The sequence below is a fragment of the Heteronotia binoei genome, chromosome 1, assembly GCF_032191835.1.
Source record: "Heteronotia binoei isolate CCM8104 ecotype False Entrance Well chromosome 1, APGP_CSIRO_Hbin_v1, whole genome shotgun sequence".
Lineage (NCBI taxonomy): Eukaryota > Metazoa > Chordata > Lepidosauria > Squamata > Gekkonidae > Heteronotia > Heteronotia binoei.
The window spans coordinates 51,507,127-51,523,589 of NC_083223.1; positions in this window are offsets into that span (position 1 = coordinate 51,507,127).

The following is a 16,463-nucleotide window of genomic DNA, read 5'->3' on the forward strand; positions in this document are numbered from 1 at the left end:
ACTCCATGGATTCACTTTTTAGCTGTCTCCACATGGGGGTTGTAATGTTTTAAGATGTCTATCTGCTGGGCTGGTACAGGAAGACTATATAACAAAATATACTTTTAAAAATTATGGTGTTACAGCCTCCTTCCTCTGTACTGCACTGCCCATGTAACCTATAGCTAATGAAGCCCATAATCACAAACAGCCTCTAATCTTTTTGCTTTAATTTTTGCAAACCATCAAACTTTTTTAATTTTTAAAAAACACCTTCAGTCTTGAAATTCTAGACACCAAAGGAAAAAAAATGAGTGCTGATTTACAGCCTATCTTGATGCTTCAAATCCTTAGTTATGAAGTTTCCAATAACACTGCTGTTAAATTTGGTCTCCAAATTGGATTTTCAAGCTACAGAAGAAACATGTAAGCAGGCTAACCCCTCCTTCTTCTTATCTTGGATCACCGATGCTTACACTAATTTCAGCAGCATAATCTCTAAAAAGGCAGAGGTTTTGTAAATTAGCAACACCGCGTCCTTCGCAATCCTGCCTTCAGATCATCTGTAGGCTTTGTAGGGAAGGGAAGGAAGTCGGCCTGGGGCCAGGATGGGAGGATAAGGGGGGGGGGGGTAGAAGGGAGAAGATGTTCTGAGGAGTATAAAGAACAACAATATACAAACTTCAGTCTTTGCCTGAAGCGCGCGAAGTGTGATGTGAAAATTGATACCAGGTTTTTATTGTAATGAAAAGCCACTAAGGGAGGTTTGAAATAGAAGTCTGTGACTAAATAAGGCAATGACATTTTATATAACATTTCGGCTGCTGATTTAACACTTCATTCTAGTTTTTATGGAGGGAGCTTTGATTTTTGGCTGGAGGTCTTTTTTTTCTTCTTTAACTTTTCAGGACATCGGGAGGGTTGGACTTTGTTTTATTTATGTAAATTATTACCACTGTCTCATGTAGCCCCATTATTTATCATGGAAAAAAATAGCACTGTCTACATTCTGTAGACAATCCTGTTCTCAAAACCACATTTTGTTAAACCGTAGGTTTAATTAAAGGGGAGGGGAACTCTTCTTAGACTATTGATACATTGTTAATGCATAACTGCACACCCAAGGCAAGGCTTCCAGATCACTGTGATCTTACAGTACCAAATAGATAATATCAACAAGCCTCCTTGAAATTCATAAACATTTTCACTTCAGCATTTATCAACATAAGAGAAGCCCTTCCAAATTAAACCAAGGCAGCATTCAGACAACACATTGTAAAACAAAAAATTAAATCACATTTACTGTGCTATCTCAATACGGATCATTGAAGAAATCGGAGTTTGTTGGCAGGTGCTGAACTGGGATTCTAAATTACAGTTTGAGGTTAGTTTGTAAACTGAAATCTGTATTAATTGTGATTTACCAATTCTCCCCTCTTCCCACGGCAGCACCCTGTGACCCACAGAAGTTGCCCCTGAGGATTGGATGCCCTGAGCAATGGCATGGACTGTGGTATAGAAGCTGCAATGAGAGGGATGAATTACCAGGAATCATAACCCACAGAATACTCCTGTGAGTTCTTGCACAAAAGTTTCTAAAAACAAATTTTTACCCAGAGCTGTCCTTCAATGAAATTTTATCTTGCACACAGCAGTTTAGTCCTCTGTTCTGCTGTCTCTATCTTCAAGTGCAAGACCCATATTTAAAAGCATGCCTCCACTAAGCAACCAGACTGGGCTCCTCCACCAAACAAATGTACAGCATGGTTTCTGTTGAGTTATATTGGTAGCAGAGTGCATAAAGGCTTATAACAACAGCAGAGCCTTCTTGGCAGCTTGTGTGTGAGCAGGAACAGTTACATGGAGCCTCTTTATATTTGCAAAGATGTGAGTCTTTTTATTTAAGAAACTCCATTCTAGATAGGCTAGAAGAGAGATAGATTCTCGAATCTAATATGATTAGTTAGATGGATGGAGATGCAGAAAAGCCTCCTGCATCTCGTGGTAAAAGGATGTCATTGTGTGGAGAGCGAGGGAGAAGCCAGATGAAAGAAAAGGTTTTCCTAAGAGCAGCAATCTGTGAGGTTTTGCCAGTTATTGATCTCAGTCAACTAGCACATATAGAAATGGTCAGTTGTTTATTCAGGATCAATACAGAGCAATGATCCTGGACGTCATAAAAAATCTTAAAAACAAGTCCCCAGGACCTGATGGATACATCTCAGAATTCTACAAGACATATGCTGACCTTCTTGTTCAACCACTCACTGACACTTACAATGAAATCCTTCAGAATGGAACACTGCCACCCACATGGAATGATGCCTCTATCATAGTTTTACCCAAACCAGACAAGGATCTCACAAATCCTGCATCCTATCATCCTATTTTGTTACTGAATGTTGGCTACAAGATCTTCACACCAGCACTAGCCAAACGTCTCAACTCACTGATTACAAGCTGTATTCATCCAGACCAGGCAGGATTCATGCCTGGCAGAGGGATTACAAACAACATTAATAAAACCTTGCATATCATCTCTTCCTGTGAATCTACTAGATCAGAAGCTGCTCTTCTTTCTCTGGATATAGAGAAAGCCTTTGATTCACTGGAAACATCGTACCTAATCTTTTAAAACACATGTCATTTGGATCCAATTTTGTGACAGCTATTCAAGCTATTTATTCCAGTCCAAAGGCGCAAGTAAAAATTAATGGCCTAAGGTCAGAAAATTTTGAACTTCAGAGAGGTGCAAGACAAGGTAGACTTCTGGGGTTGGGAAAATGGAGAGCTCACCCGCTTCTTGCAAAAAGAGCGGACAGGAGCCTTTGTTTTGGACATAAAAGGCGACTCCAATGCCTGCTGTCTACCTTTTCCAGTGAGGGAATTGTCTATGACATGCTTGAAGAATTTTGAGGGGGTTTACTTTGGCTGGCGAGGAGTCCCAGAGGGATTCCTTTCCAGCTTTGAAGAGCCCCCAGTGAAGAATTGCATTCCATCGTCTACAAAGGATCTCCTGGGTCATTAAATTGACTTAAGCTCATCAAGATTCCAACTTTCTATGGATTACAATAATAGCTGAAGGAGAAAAGATCAGTGTGAGAAAGCAGAGACTTTTTGTTAAGGTAAAGATTGTTATCTACCACTCCGGGATTAAAATAAGGTTTTTAAAATTAAATATTTAAGATCTGGAAAGAACTGTAAGAGCATAAAGCTAAAAAGGAGTAAAAGGGGGTAAATTTGGACTTTTTGAAACTTAAAATAAGCAGGAAAGTACAGAAAAATAACTGATGTTTGACATACCTGTGGCTTTGAAAAAAAAAATACGCCGACATAACAGAGTGCTAAGTTTCAAGACGAAACAGGAAGTGATGTGCTACAACTATCGAGAGACTATTAACCATAGAGAACGAGACTTCATGGCCAGAAAGTCAGGAATTGAACACTGAAGAAGAGCTTTGTTTTAAACATCCAGGGACATCTCTAGAACCAGAAATCATAGAGAAACATCAGCAGCCATTAAAGAAGGGTAAAAGGTTTTATATTTTTTAAAACAGAATGGGACTTTAAAGGTTTATAAAACCAACAGCAATCATCTTAAAAAGAAGAAATATCTTGGACTATATGTTTAAAAATAAAATTTAAGGCTTATTGGAAAAAGAAAAACTTTTTGAAAAAAGGGGCTCGGAAAAATCACAGCCGCCATTTTGGATTTTTTTTTTTAGTATTTTAAAAATACCTTGAGCTAGGAAGCTCAGAGGATGGCGATTTTGGGCTTGTTGGAAAGGGCATGCCCTAATCTATTGAAATATATCATTGGTTTGCTGATTGGTGAGGTCAACCTATAAGCCCATTCTGTGCAATGGGAGGACAGTGATGTCTGATCAAAAGTTGGAACCAAGGCTTACACGATTAAGATCAGGTTCACTGGGAGGTAATAATAATAATAATAATAATAATAATAATAATAATAATAATAATAATAATAATAATAATAATAATAGATTTTATTTATATCCCGCCCTCCCCGCCTAGGCGGCTCAGGGCGGCTAACAACAATTCAACATTAACATAAATAGGTAAAACACTGAATTTAACAATTAAAATTAAACATATAAAAACCAGTTAATTAAATTAAAATACATAGTTTAAGTTACATTATATATATCTGGCAGCAATAAAGCTGTTCTGGCGCTGGTTCTGCCAGTTTAGATAATATTATAGATGGCGGTTCTTTGTTCCTAGCAACTCAGCAGTCGATATCGTTATAAGCTTGTCTAAAAAGGGTGGTTTTGCAGGCCCTGCGGAACTGGTCGAGGTTCCGCAGGGCCCGCACTTCCTCCGGAAGCTGGTTCCACAGTGCAGGAGCCGCAACTGAAAAGGCCCGTGCTCTGGTGTTTTGGAGTTTGGCCTCTCTCGGCCCAGGGATGGGCATTTTGTTTTTACCCACTGACCTCAGTGCCCTCTGAGGTTCATATGGGGAGAGACAGTCCCTTAGGTAGGCTGGTCCTCGGCCATATAGGGCTTTAAAGGTAATAACCAACACTTTGTACTGGACTCGGTAGGTAATTGGCAGCCAGTGCAGTCCGCGCAGCCCCGGCTGTATGTGCTCCCATTTCGAGAGCCCCAATAGTAGCCTGGCCGACGCGTTCTGCACCAGCTGCAACTTCTGGGTCCGGCACAGAGGTAGCCCCAAGTAGAGGGCATTACAGTAGTCCAATCTTGAGGTGACCGTTGCATGGATCACTGTTGCGAGGTCGCGACGTTCCAGGAAGGGGGCCAACTGCCTTGCCCACTTCAGATGGAAGAATGCTGACTTGGCAGTGGCTGCTATCTGGGCCTCCATTGATAATGAAGGCTCCAGTAAAACACCCAAACTCCTTACCTGGCGCACTGGTTTCAATGGTGCGCCATCGAAAGTTGGGAGAGCTATTTCCCCTCCCCGGGTGCCGCGGCCCACACAAAGGACCTCTGTCTTCGCTGGATTCAACTTCAGCACACTCAGTCTGAGCCACGTCGCTACAGCCTGCAAAGCCCGATCTAGGTTCCCTGGGGTGGAGCCAGGCCGGCCATCCATTAGTAGATAGAGCTGGGTGTCATCTGCGTATTGATGGCAACCCAGCCCAAACCTCCGGACAATCTGGGCAAGGGGGCGCATATAAATGTTAAACAGCATTGGGGAGAGAACTGCTCCCTGGGGCACCCCACAATCAAGTGTGTGCCTCTGGGATCGCTCACCCCCAATAGCCACCCTTTGTCCCCGATCAGAGAGGAAGGAGGAAAGCCATTGCAAGGCCAACCCCCCAACCCCTATGTCGGCGAGGCGGCGCTTTAGCAACTGATGGTAGACTGTGTCAAATGCCGCCGACAGGTCTAATAGCATCAGTACCGCAGCGCCGCCCCAATCCAGATGCCGCTGAAGGTCATCCACCAAGGCGACCAGCACCGTCTCTGTCCCATGGCCTGGTCGGAACCCAGACTGGCACGGGTCAAGAACGGAAGCGTCATCTAGGAACCTAGGTAGAAAATGGCTAAAGTTCAAGAGCAATTGGAGGCGATGGAGACAAGACTGTTGAAGGCGATGAAAGACTTAGCAACTGGAACTGAGAAGGAACTAACGAAGGAAATAAACTCCAGTGCTGAAGAAGTCAAGAAAGTAATTAAAAAAGAGATTGATGAGCTCAGGAAAAAATCACAAGCTACTGCTCAGAAGACACAGGAAACAGAAATTAAAGTTAAAGACCAAGATGCTACCATCAAGAAAATGCAGGAGAAAGCAACACTACAAGACTGTAAGTTAATGGAAAACATGATTCGTCTAAGAGGTGTACCTGAAAATGACCATGAGGACTTAAAGAAGTATATTTCAACAATCATTGCTGAGTATATGGGAGAGGACCCTGATGTGACGGGACATCTGTATGACTATGTTTACAGGGTTAACTCTGAATTTGCTAGAAAGAACAAAAACAAGCTACCAAGGGATGTGGTAGTAAAATTTACTACAAGAGACATGGTGGGAAAGATTTTAAGTCAACAATTTGAAAAGGCAATGGTGGTGGAAGAAAGCAGAATAAGAATAATGAAGCAGCTGCCAAGGAAAGTTATGTGACAGAAGACATTTCAAAAAATTGACAGAAAAGCTAAGGGCGAAGGGAATAAGATATAGATGGATTTTACCAGAAGGTCTTAGCTTTGAATATAAAAGACTGAGAAATAAAGTAATAGATATTCAAGGCATGGAAAGGTTTTTTTGCGGACAACAAGGAATTTGGAGATACAAAATAATTGAAGAATCACTATGGATTACAAATTAATTTCTTGGAATGTAAATGGACTAAATTCACCACAAAAAAGAAAAACGTTTCATTGGATTAAAAAACAAAAATGTAATGTATTGTTTACAAGAAGTACATATCAAACAAATAGGCTTGGGACATTACAAATAAAATAGAGATTCTTCCAAAAATAGGTGCAGACCATAATCCATTATTGTGGTTGGCAAAAGACAGGAAGAAGGTGAGGAGATGGAGATTAAATGAGGACTTATTGCAAAATGCAGAAGCAGTGACATCTCTTAAAAAAGAAACTAAAGCTTTCTTCCAAATGAATGAAAATCAAGACGTTCAATACCAGACCGTGTGGGATGCATATAAAGCTGTAATGAGAGGAATCTTAATTACATTGAACAATAAAGACGGAAGAGACAAGGAAAAACAAATGGTGGATTTACAAAAAGAAATAGGCAAAAAAGAAAGAGAATTAAGAAAGAGACTGGGGAAAAAGAAAATTTTGTGGGAGATTACAATTTTACAGAGTCAATTGAAGCACCTATTGAATAAGGAGATGGAATGGAACCTAAAAAGACTGCAGCAGAAATCTTTTGAGGGAGCTAACAAACCCGGGAAATATTTGGCGCAGCAAATGAAGAAAAAAAGGGAGAACAAATTTATAAACAAAATTATAGTTGAAGGTAAAGAGATTGTGGATCAAGCAGGAATTAAAAGGGAATTTTACAAATACTATGCTAAACTATTTTAAGGCCAACAAGTAGATAAAGAGAAAATAAAAGCGTACTTGCAGAAAGTAAAAGTAAAGCCTTTAACAGAAACTATGGAAAAAGCCTTAAATGAACCAATTGAAAAAGTTGAAATAGAAGCAGCAATTAGTTCAATGAAATTAGGTAAAGCACCAGGTCCTGATGGTTTTTCAGCAAAATTTTACAAAGTCCTGGCAGATGCATTAGTACCGAAGCTCCAAAAGTTGATGAATATTATTAGACAAGAAGGGAAAGTGCCAAACACATGGAAGGAAGCAGTTGTTTCATTGATACCAAAGGAAGACAGAGATACCACGTGTGTTAAAAATTACAGACCGATTTCATTACTCAATAATGACTATAAAATATTTGCTAGGATACTAGCAGAATGACTCAAACAGCATTTAAACACTTTTATTCAGGAGGAGCAAGCAGGTTTTCTCCCCAGAAGGCAAATAAGAGACAATATCAGAACAGTAATAGATATTGTAGAATATTACGAAAAGCATCCAGTAAAAGAGGTGGCATTATTTTTTGCTGATGCAGAGAAAGCTTTTGACAATCTTAACTGGGACTTTATGTTTGTGGTGATGGAGAAATTGAAATTGGGAAATGATTTTATAAGAATGGTTATGGCAATTTATACAGAACAAAAAGCTAAACTTTGTGTGAATGCAGATCTGACAGAACAAATGATAATTAGTAAAGGTACAAGGCAAGGTTGCCCTCTATCTGCGTTGCTATTTATAATTACTTTGGAGCTTTTGCTGATGCAAATCAAAGAGGATAAAGAAAAAGAGGGGATGAAATGGAAAGGTTTTTCTTACAAATATAGGGCTTTTGCAGATGATGTGATGTTTATTAATGAAAATCCAGATGATGTGATGTTTATTAATGACGCCATTGTTGTTAAGTAAAATTAAAGAGTATGGAGAGTTGGCGGGCTTCTATATAAATAAAGAAAAATCAAAAATTTTAAGCAAGAATCTATCATTAAGCAAACAGAAAGAACTACAAAGTGTAACTGGATGTGAAGTTACCTTGAAAGTAAATATCTAGGTGTAGAGATTACGATGAGAAATATTGATCTGTATAAAAACAATTATGAAAAGTTTTGGCATAAATTTGAAGGAGATTTGTTAAAGTGGAATAAGCTGAATATGTCTATGCTGGGTAGGATCTCTGCAATCAAAATGAATGTTCTACCAAGAATGATGTTTCTCTTTCAAACAATTCCAATAGTGAAAGACATTAAACAATTTAATCATTGGCAAAAAAAGATTTCAGAATTTGTATGGGCGAGTAAAAAACCAAGAATTAAAATTCTGACGGATGCGAAAGAAAGGGGTGGCTTCCAGTTGCCCGATTTTAAGTTATACCATGATGCTGTTTGTTTGGTATGGATCAAGGACTGGATAACTTTACTTAACAGGAAATTATTGGCATCAGAAGGCCATGGGAAAGTTTTTGGTTGGCATGCTTATATGTATTATGGGAAGGAGAAGATGGATGGTTTTTTCTCACATCATTACATAAGAAGAAACTTGCTGAATACTTGGAAAAAATATAATAAATATGGTGATGAGAGAAAACCACTATGGATTGTACCAACAGAAGTCATAAAGTTATCGTCAGATCCACAGGAAGATAAATGGTTATGATATAAACAACTTGCTAAAAATACAGGGAGGCAAGGTGAAACTAAAATTGGTGGAAGAATTGCAGGACAAATTTAATTGGTACCAACTGCAACAAATCAAAAGCTTGGTGGAGCAGGATATTAGGAATACAGGAATAAGACAAGATCAAACAGAATTGGAAAAAATGCTGTTGGGTGAGAATGAAAAATTGATTTCAAGGACTTATCAGTTACTATTGAAATGGTCTACAGAAGAGGAAGTAGTGAAACCTCAAATGATAAAATGGGCAATAAATATGAACAAAGAAATACAAATGGAGACATGGGAACATCTATGGAAGAACTCTAAGAAAATATCAACGTGTTACAACATAAAAGAGAACTGCTTCAAAATGATGTATAGATGGTATTTGCCCCCCAAGCTGGAATAAAGAGACGGACACAATTAGATTGGTGAAACTATGGCCCACTTTATTAAATAACACAGCAACGGCAAGGGCAACCGAACTGCGGCCAGGTCAGGGCCAGGGGTCTCCTCGGACCGCTCCCCTGCCTTTTTCAGCGGGTGAGAGACCCGGCACCACAGCTCCCTCCAGGCAGGCCCAGCAGGGAGGCTCGCACCGGAGGGCCCAAACACCAGACGCGAGTCTCAGCGAAAGGCACCCATCCAATCGAGTCTCCAGGACAGTCTGCATTCACACACCTCGGGCCACACCCAAAGGTTGATCCTGCCAGACCCCTAACTCCCCAAAAGGGGGAAGCTAACCGGTCCTCCCCAGGCCACATGGTGCCATAAACCCCGTAAAACCTGCCCTAAAAAGTAACCAATCTAAACAGAAGGCACCAACCCGAAGCCAAATCCTCAATCCACTGATATGCTATGCAGGGTAGGCAAAAAACACCCCCCAGTCACCAGCCAAACAGCTGGGGAGTAAAAAATTCCTACTCGGCCCCTCAACAAAAGAGGTGACCAGCAATTGCCCACATAACAAACAGGGCGGGTGGGAGGGCCAAGTTCGCCGAGAGGACTGAGGAGACACGACACAGAGGCTACAGAACAGCCGCAATAGCCCCACCTTCTCCAGACGTGCTTGGAAGCATGCTGAAACGTCCGCTCTCCGGGGGGGGGCAAAATTTCCCCTGCAGCCAAGCCGCAATGCGGCGGGCTGCAGGAGGCTCCAATCTACTCTTCACCTCTTTTTTCGTCTCCAGTTATGAGTACCAGACTACAATCATTTAAAATCCTTAATCGCTTAGAATCACCAATTAGAATCACCTCCTTCTCCAAAACAAGCTCTCCTTTATGTTGGTGGAAGTGCGAACAACTTGGAACTTATGGTCACTGCTGGTGGGAGTGTCCGTTTATACAGAAGTTCTGGTAGAATGTTCTAAACCTAATTCAATGTATTACCACTTATAATTTACTTTTTCAACCTGGCTTCTTATTTCTGAATCAGTGGGACTCTATCTCTATTCCAAAGATACGTTGTGAATTGATCACTCGTCTTCTAGTTGCTGCTAAGACTGCCAAAGCTCCTACAAAAATTACTTGGCTCTCAAAAGTCTGGGAGAATTTAATAATGGAAAAGATCACCAATAGTCTGCTAAGCTCTTCCTCTCCTCACACACAATCACACTTTACAGACAAATGGTTTCCTTTTGTTGATTATGTCACTTCACAGGAACTTCCTCCTTACAACCCCTCACAGACGGCTATGATCTACTTCTAGTTTCTCTTCTCACCTTCTTAGCTCTCTTATTTATCACCATCCATCTCAATTTATCTTTCCAGGCACAGGAGTGGGTATCTACAATTCTATATATTTTAACTTCCCCTTTAACTTTTTCTCTTATCCTACTTCTTTGTCCTTTTTCTTTTCTTTTAACTGTTTTAAATCTCATTTAAGTTGCAGATTGATTGAATGCTTTTCTTGAATGATATCAATAGAGAGATCATCCAACTTTTGTTTTGAAATGCTGTTTGGCTTTACATTTTAATGAACATACTTAGGTTCCACTTATATGTCTGTATCATTTGCTCTTGCATTTTATGTGATACCTCCTATGCTGTATTGTATGATTTTAAAATAAATTTCTTATTTAAATTTTAAAAAGTACAGAGCAATGGATCTTCGTGCTACGAAGCCATTGCTGAGAACAGAGTATATCACAAACAGAACCAATATTATTCCAAGCAAAAAAGCACACAAATTAAAGCCAGCCCTGTCAGTTAGATTCCCAGGGTTAGGTGTACAGCATAGAGTCTTCATTGAATGCTCAAGGTTATCTGATGAAAGCCAGACACTGCCATGGCTACCGGATAACAATTCCACTCCCTCCTGCACATCTTGAGAATGTTACAGCAAGTGAAAGACCCAAACATGCACAATTAGATACATGTTTGAGCAAAGTGTAAAATGACTACAGTTCAGATTATACTGGTATGCAATGCTAGTGATACGGAGAAATGGAAGGTAATACAGAGATATGAAAATAATTAAATGAGTGAACTCCATAATCATAGCAGTACCACTCTGACCCAATTATCAGCAAACTTGACTCAATCTACACTTCATCAGAGAGGGAAGGAAAGGATGTTTATTGTCCTAGCTGATTTTTGTCTCTAACTGATTTCCCACTCACCTTACGCTGTTCTCACGCTCTTCTTCTCAGTCGGGCTTCTGTCTGATTTCACACTATCTGCCCCAGGTTTGCAACTAGTTTTGGCTTTTTTGTGTGGCAAACAGAAACCTCTAAAAACCAGATCCTGTTTGCCGCGTGAAAAAGCTGAAGCTAGTTGCAGCCCCGGAGCAGATAGTGTGCAATTGGACGGAAGCCCCACTGAGAAGAGGAGCGTGAGAGCGGCATAAGGGAAATCGGTCTCTCTCTATGACTCTCTTGCAGTCTTCCTCTGTAGCTGAAGCTAAGAGGCAGTGCAAAGTCCTTCACTTCAAACAGTTTCCATTGGAAAGGCACATTGAAAGCAAACCCAGCAGATCCTTTCTGTATTCCTGCACTAGTGCACAAGTCCAACACCATCAACAACAACAAAACCATCCATCCAGACAGATGGATGTTTTTGTATATATCCATGTATATCATCATCATCAACAACAGCAACAAAACCATATATATATAACAACAAAACATATAAACCAAAACCAGCCTTATGTAATTCCACAGGGCCTGCAAGGCAGAGATGTTTTGTCAGGCATTTGGTTGAGACCAGTGATGGTTTACATCACAGTTGGCACCCTTCCCTTGCTCTCCATCCCTCTGACTGATCCAATGCATCTCCCCCAGATCCATGAGGTCTACAGGCCAGAAGTGGGAGGGAACTGAAAATGTCACCACTTGCTTTTAAACTAATGTATTATGTGACGGAACCGGCCCGATTCTGCCTTCAGACCCGGTCCCGTCAACTCCCTATTGAGTCGCCAACTCCTGGAGGGAGCTATTTCTCCTCCGGCCACTTGGGCTCGCTGCCACCACCTGCTCAGTCTAGGGGTCCAGATTGAGAGGAACAGGACTCCCAATCCCCCTCTCCAGCTATGAGGCCAGGCCTCAAGGTCCTCTGCCACCTTGTACTTGGGTATCACAGAGACACCAGCACTTCTTCGGGGAACCCCTGGAGGATTGGCACCTTATCCAACTGCATGCCTTCCCCCTTCCTCGGGGCCCCCTTCATAACGCAGCGTGGTCTAAGCGGTTGGGGATCTATGTGGTACAGAGTTTGACTGCCAGCATTCAAAACAGTAAAAATGTTTAATAAGAAGAGAAAGAAAAATAAAAACAAAAACAGTTACATGTAAAAGTTTAGCACAGCACCTGATCAGCAACAAGAAGGGCAAATAAAAGGTGGATTCAAACGCATCCTCCCGTCCCTGGTGTAAACTTGGTCTACCTTGTGAATTACTTACTCGGTCTGACTGCCTGGGGTCCTCCTCCTCTTGAGTAGGCCTCTCCCACAGTCAGGAGCCCACAGACTCATAACCTCTCTCTTGGAGGGCCAGCTGCGGACTGCCCTTTTCCCGCCTAATTCAAATAAAAAGAACCAAAAGAACTTCCTGCCCCTCTAGGAGGCTTTCCCCCTAGAGTTGCTGGTTTAACTCCAGAAGGGAGGAGGGAATGAGGGGAAGGCTAAAGAACTTCCTGCCCCTCTAGGAGGCTTTCCCCCTAGAGTTGCTGGTTTAACTCCGGAAGGGAGGGGGGGGAGTGAAGGGAAGGCTAGGCCGCACAGGCTGCCTAGTAGTTTCATGTTCCCCTCCAACCAAGCACCAACATTAACCAAGATGGCGTTTCTCCACATATTATATGCTATGATTTTATGAATTTATTGTTTTATAGCACTGTACATCGCCTAGAACTCCAAAGCTGAGAGGATTAGGTGATTCATAAATATAGTGCCTGGAAGCAGCCAGATTCAAAAAGCAAGATATCCTTGGAGGGAGATGCCCAGGAAACTTGAATAATCCTAGCAGAACCTCCCTCTTGGAAGAGTCAAAGAACGGAGTCACAACAGACACTAGTGCATCCAATGACTCAGAGCACTCCCCAGCGCTACTTGTTCTACAGTAAATTCCCTCCCCCCATGTGCAGCAAATCCCATTCCCATTTTCCCCACAAAAGCTGAGCTGACGGTAAAATCCAGTTGAAACAAAATTCTGAAAGGACACTATGACGGACCCCTTCCATTTTCCTCCCTCAGAGTTTAGATTTTGCCCCCCAAGTTGGAGTGAAGAGTCGGACACAATGCATTGGTATAAATAATGGGCCATTTTATTAATCATCATAATAAACAGCAAGGGCACCCAAACTGCGGCCTGGTCAGGGCTACGGGTCTCAACAGATCACTCCCCTGCCATTAGCGGGCGAGAGACCCAGCTCCCAGCCGGAGCTGAGTGACACAGCTCCCACCATGCCGGCCCAGCAGGGAGGCACACCCCAGAGGGTCCAACCACCAGACGCACGTCTCAATGGAAGGCACCCTCTTGTCGAGCCTCCAGGACAGTCTGCATTCTCCCCACCCCAGGTCACCAAACCCCAAGGTTGATCATGCCAGACCCCTAATTCCCCAAAAGGGGGATGCTTCATGGTCCTCCCCTAGCTGCATAGTACCCTAAACTCCTAAAAAACCTGCCAACTAAAGTGACCACCTATTTAACAGCACCTCGCGATAGCCACTGCTCTGCTATGTAGGGTGGCAAAAAATACACCCCAGCAACTGCCAATCAGCTGGGGAGTAAAAAATTTCTACCCGGCCACCCCAAAATGAGGCAACCAGCAACTGCTTACATAGCAAACAGGGCGGGCGGGAGGGCCGATCTTGTCTGAGACTGAAGCAGGGAGCGAAGGTCTTGCCATTACAATGGCCTGGCCCTGCCCCCTAAAATACACGCCCAAACGGGCCGCCGATCCTCTCTTCCCTCCAAGGGGGCAAAGCCTGCAAATGCAGCCTAGCAGCGTTGCTTCAGGCTGCAAGCATCAAATTCCCTCTATTTCTATTTGTCCCTTCACTAACTGAGCAGCGCTGGTAACATGTTTATTCTTCCTCTGAAAAAAACCTTGTCTGTTCTACAGTAAGGCATATTTTGGCTGTTTGCTCAGTCAAGGAACTTGAGGGAAAGGTTTGCACTTTAACTTAAACCTTGAAAATGGCACTGGGGACACATTTAAAATTCAAAAATAGCAAAAGGATTTACTTAACATGCCAGGTGAAATCAGGTTGAAATTACTGAGGTGAAACTATTTCAAGTACAAATTTTTGATCTTATATATCAGGGGTGGGGAATGTCCCTCCCGAGGGTCATAAATGGTCCTCGAGACCACTTGGTTTGGCCCTCTGGGATTGCTGGGCCAAGCTGAGCCACATGGCAGCCGCCCTGGGGTCCAGGTGGCTGGTGAGGATTCTGAGGTGCAGCCACACTGTGCAGTGGCCTCCCCAGGGGCCAGCTTGTTGGCAGGGATCATGTTGCCCAGCTGCACAGCAGCCTCCCTGGGGCCTGGCTGGCTGGCTGGCCGGCCAGGATTGCTGCAGGGCCTGGAAAAGTCACCGTCACAGTTCAAGTAAGTTCCCCCCCCCCATTTCTTTATTTCCCGTTCTTTCTATTTCTTCTATTTCTTTGTTTCCCTTAATTCTCCTTTCTTTATTTCCCTTCCCTCTGTTTTTTATTTCCCTTTATTCTCCTTTCTTCCCCCTTCTTTATTTTCCTTTATTATGCTTTCTTCCTCCATTTCTTTATTTCTATTTCTTCTCCACCTTTCTTTATTTCCCTTTATTCCCTTTTCTTCCCCCCATTTATTTCTTTTTATTTGCCGTTCTTCCCCCCTTTATTTTCCTTTATTACCCAGCTACCACCAATTCAATTTGCACTTGATTATCCCAGATGGTGTGGTCTAATATGCTAATGAGTGTGTGACCAATATGCTAATATTAGGTGATGTGGTCTAATATGCTAATGAGTTCCTGCTGAGCCTTTTCTACTAAAAAAAAAGCCCTGGACATAGGCATTTGCCTAGGGCGGTGAGTCGCGCATGTGTGTACACCAAATTCAGCTCTCCCCACATGGCTTATTTAGCCAGAACCTGTGGTCCATTCTGTTCAATTCATTTGGGCTTCCATGTAGTGGAGATTTGAACCAGAGTTTCCTGATCCTGGTTTAACACACTAACCACAACACCCCAATGGCTTCATTTTGTGTTCTGTGTTCTATTTTATCTCATTGAAACCAGTAAGACTTACACATTTACCTTTGGCTGGTTTATGTCCAGTGCATAGGGATCAGATACAGCACATCTAGTATTCACAAGTCGTTAAAAGATTTTAGTCTATGGTGAATAAGGATGTCAGATTACTACAGTTGGCATTTCTCATGTGACTGATGAAAAGGCGTTTTTATGTCTGAATAGAAACATTTACTACACACACTATAACTAGAAGCACAGATGGCTGCTCTTATATGGTAAAATTAAATATTATGATTATAAATAGTATTAGCCCATTTAGGCCAGTTTAAAGAAGAAAATAACCCAGAGAGATTTTTAAAGAAATTGTAATTATACTCTTGGAAGTTTACATTCAACATTTACAAAAGTAAACTAGTTTCATGTTAACATTAGTAGTAATGTTATTGCACTTCTCTTGTGGCTGGTGAAAAATCAGTCAACCATTTATGCGTTCTTGTATTGTCTACTATCAGCTGAGGAAAATATGAGCATCCTATGAAGCTACCCTTTAACTAGAAACTGACAATGAAAACTAAGCCAATGTACCGCAAACCTGGTTTGTCTAGTCTGAGTAAAAGAAAAGCAATGAAAGAATTTACAGAACCCTATGAAATTTCTCAGACCCAAGGCTAAATTGACTTCAGATTTCTGAGGACCAGTCATCTGCACATGGCAAGAATCAAATAAGTGATGTGGAGCAGCCTCATGGCAAAAAAGCATTTAATATTTGTGCTACCACAAGCCTTTCCCACATCCAACTCTGAAGTAGGTAGTTCCAAAAGCACATGAAGCTAATATATGGGAAATTTACATTTTGGTTTCTGTAGGCTTTGTTGCGCTGCCATCTTATCTTTGTTTAATTACAATTGCATTTTCAGCTCAAAAGAAACCTACTGACTACCAGCTGCCATCCACTATAGACAATTATGATGAAAAGCAGAAAGCAGCAGGTGCTCCCCCATAATATTTTCTACCACCACTTTTTGTTCCTACAAGTTTCAATATCAGTACAGTTTGTGGATTAAAGCTTAAGAAAACCTAAAGGGGGTTATCCTCAGCAACAAGCAAAAGCCATTACTA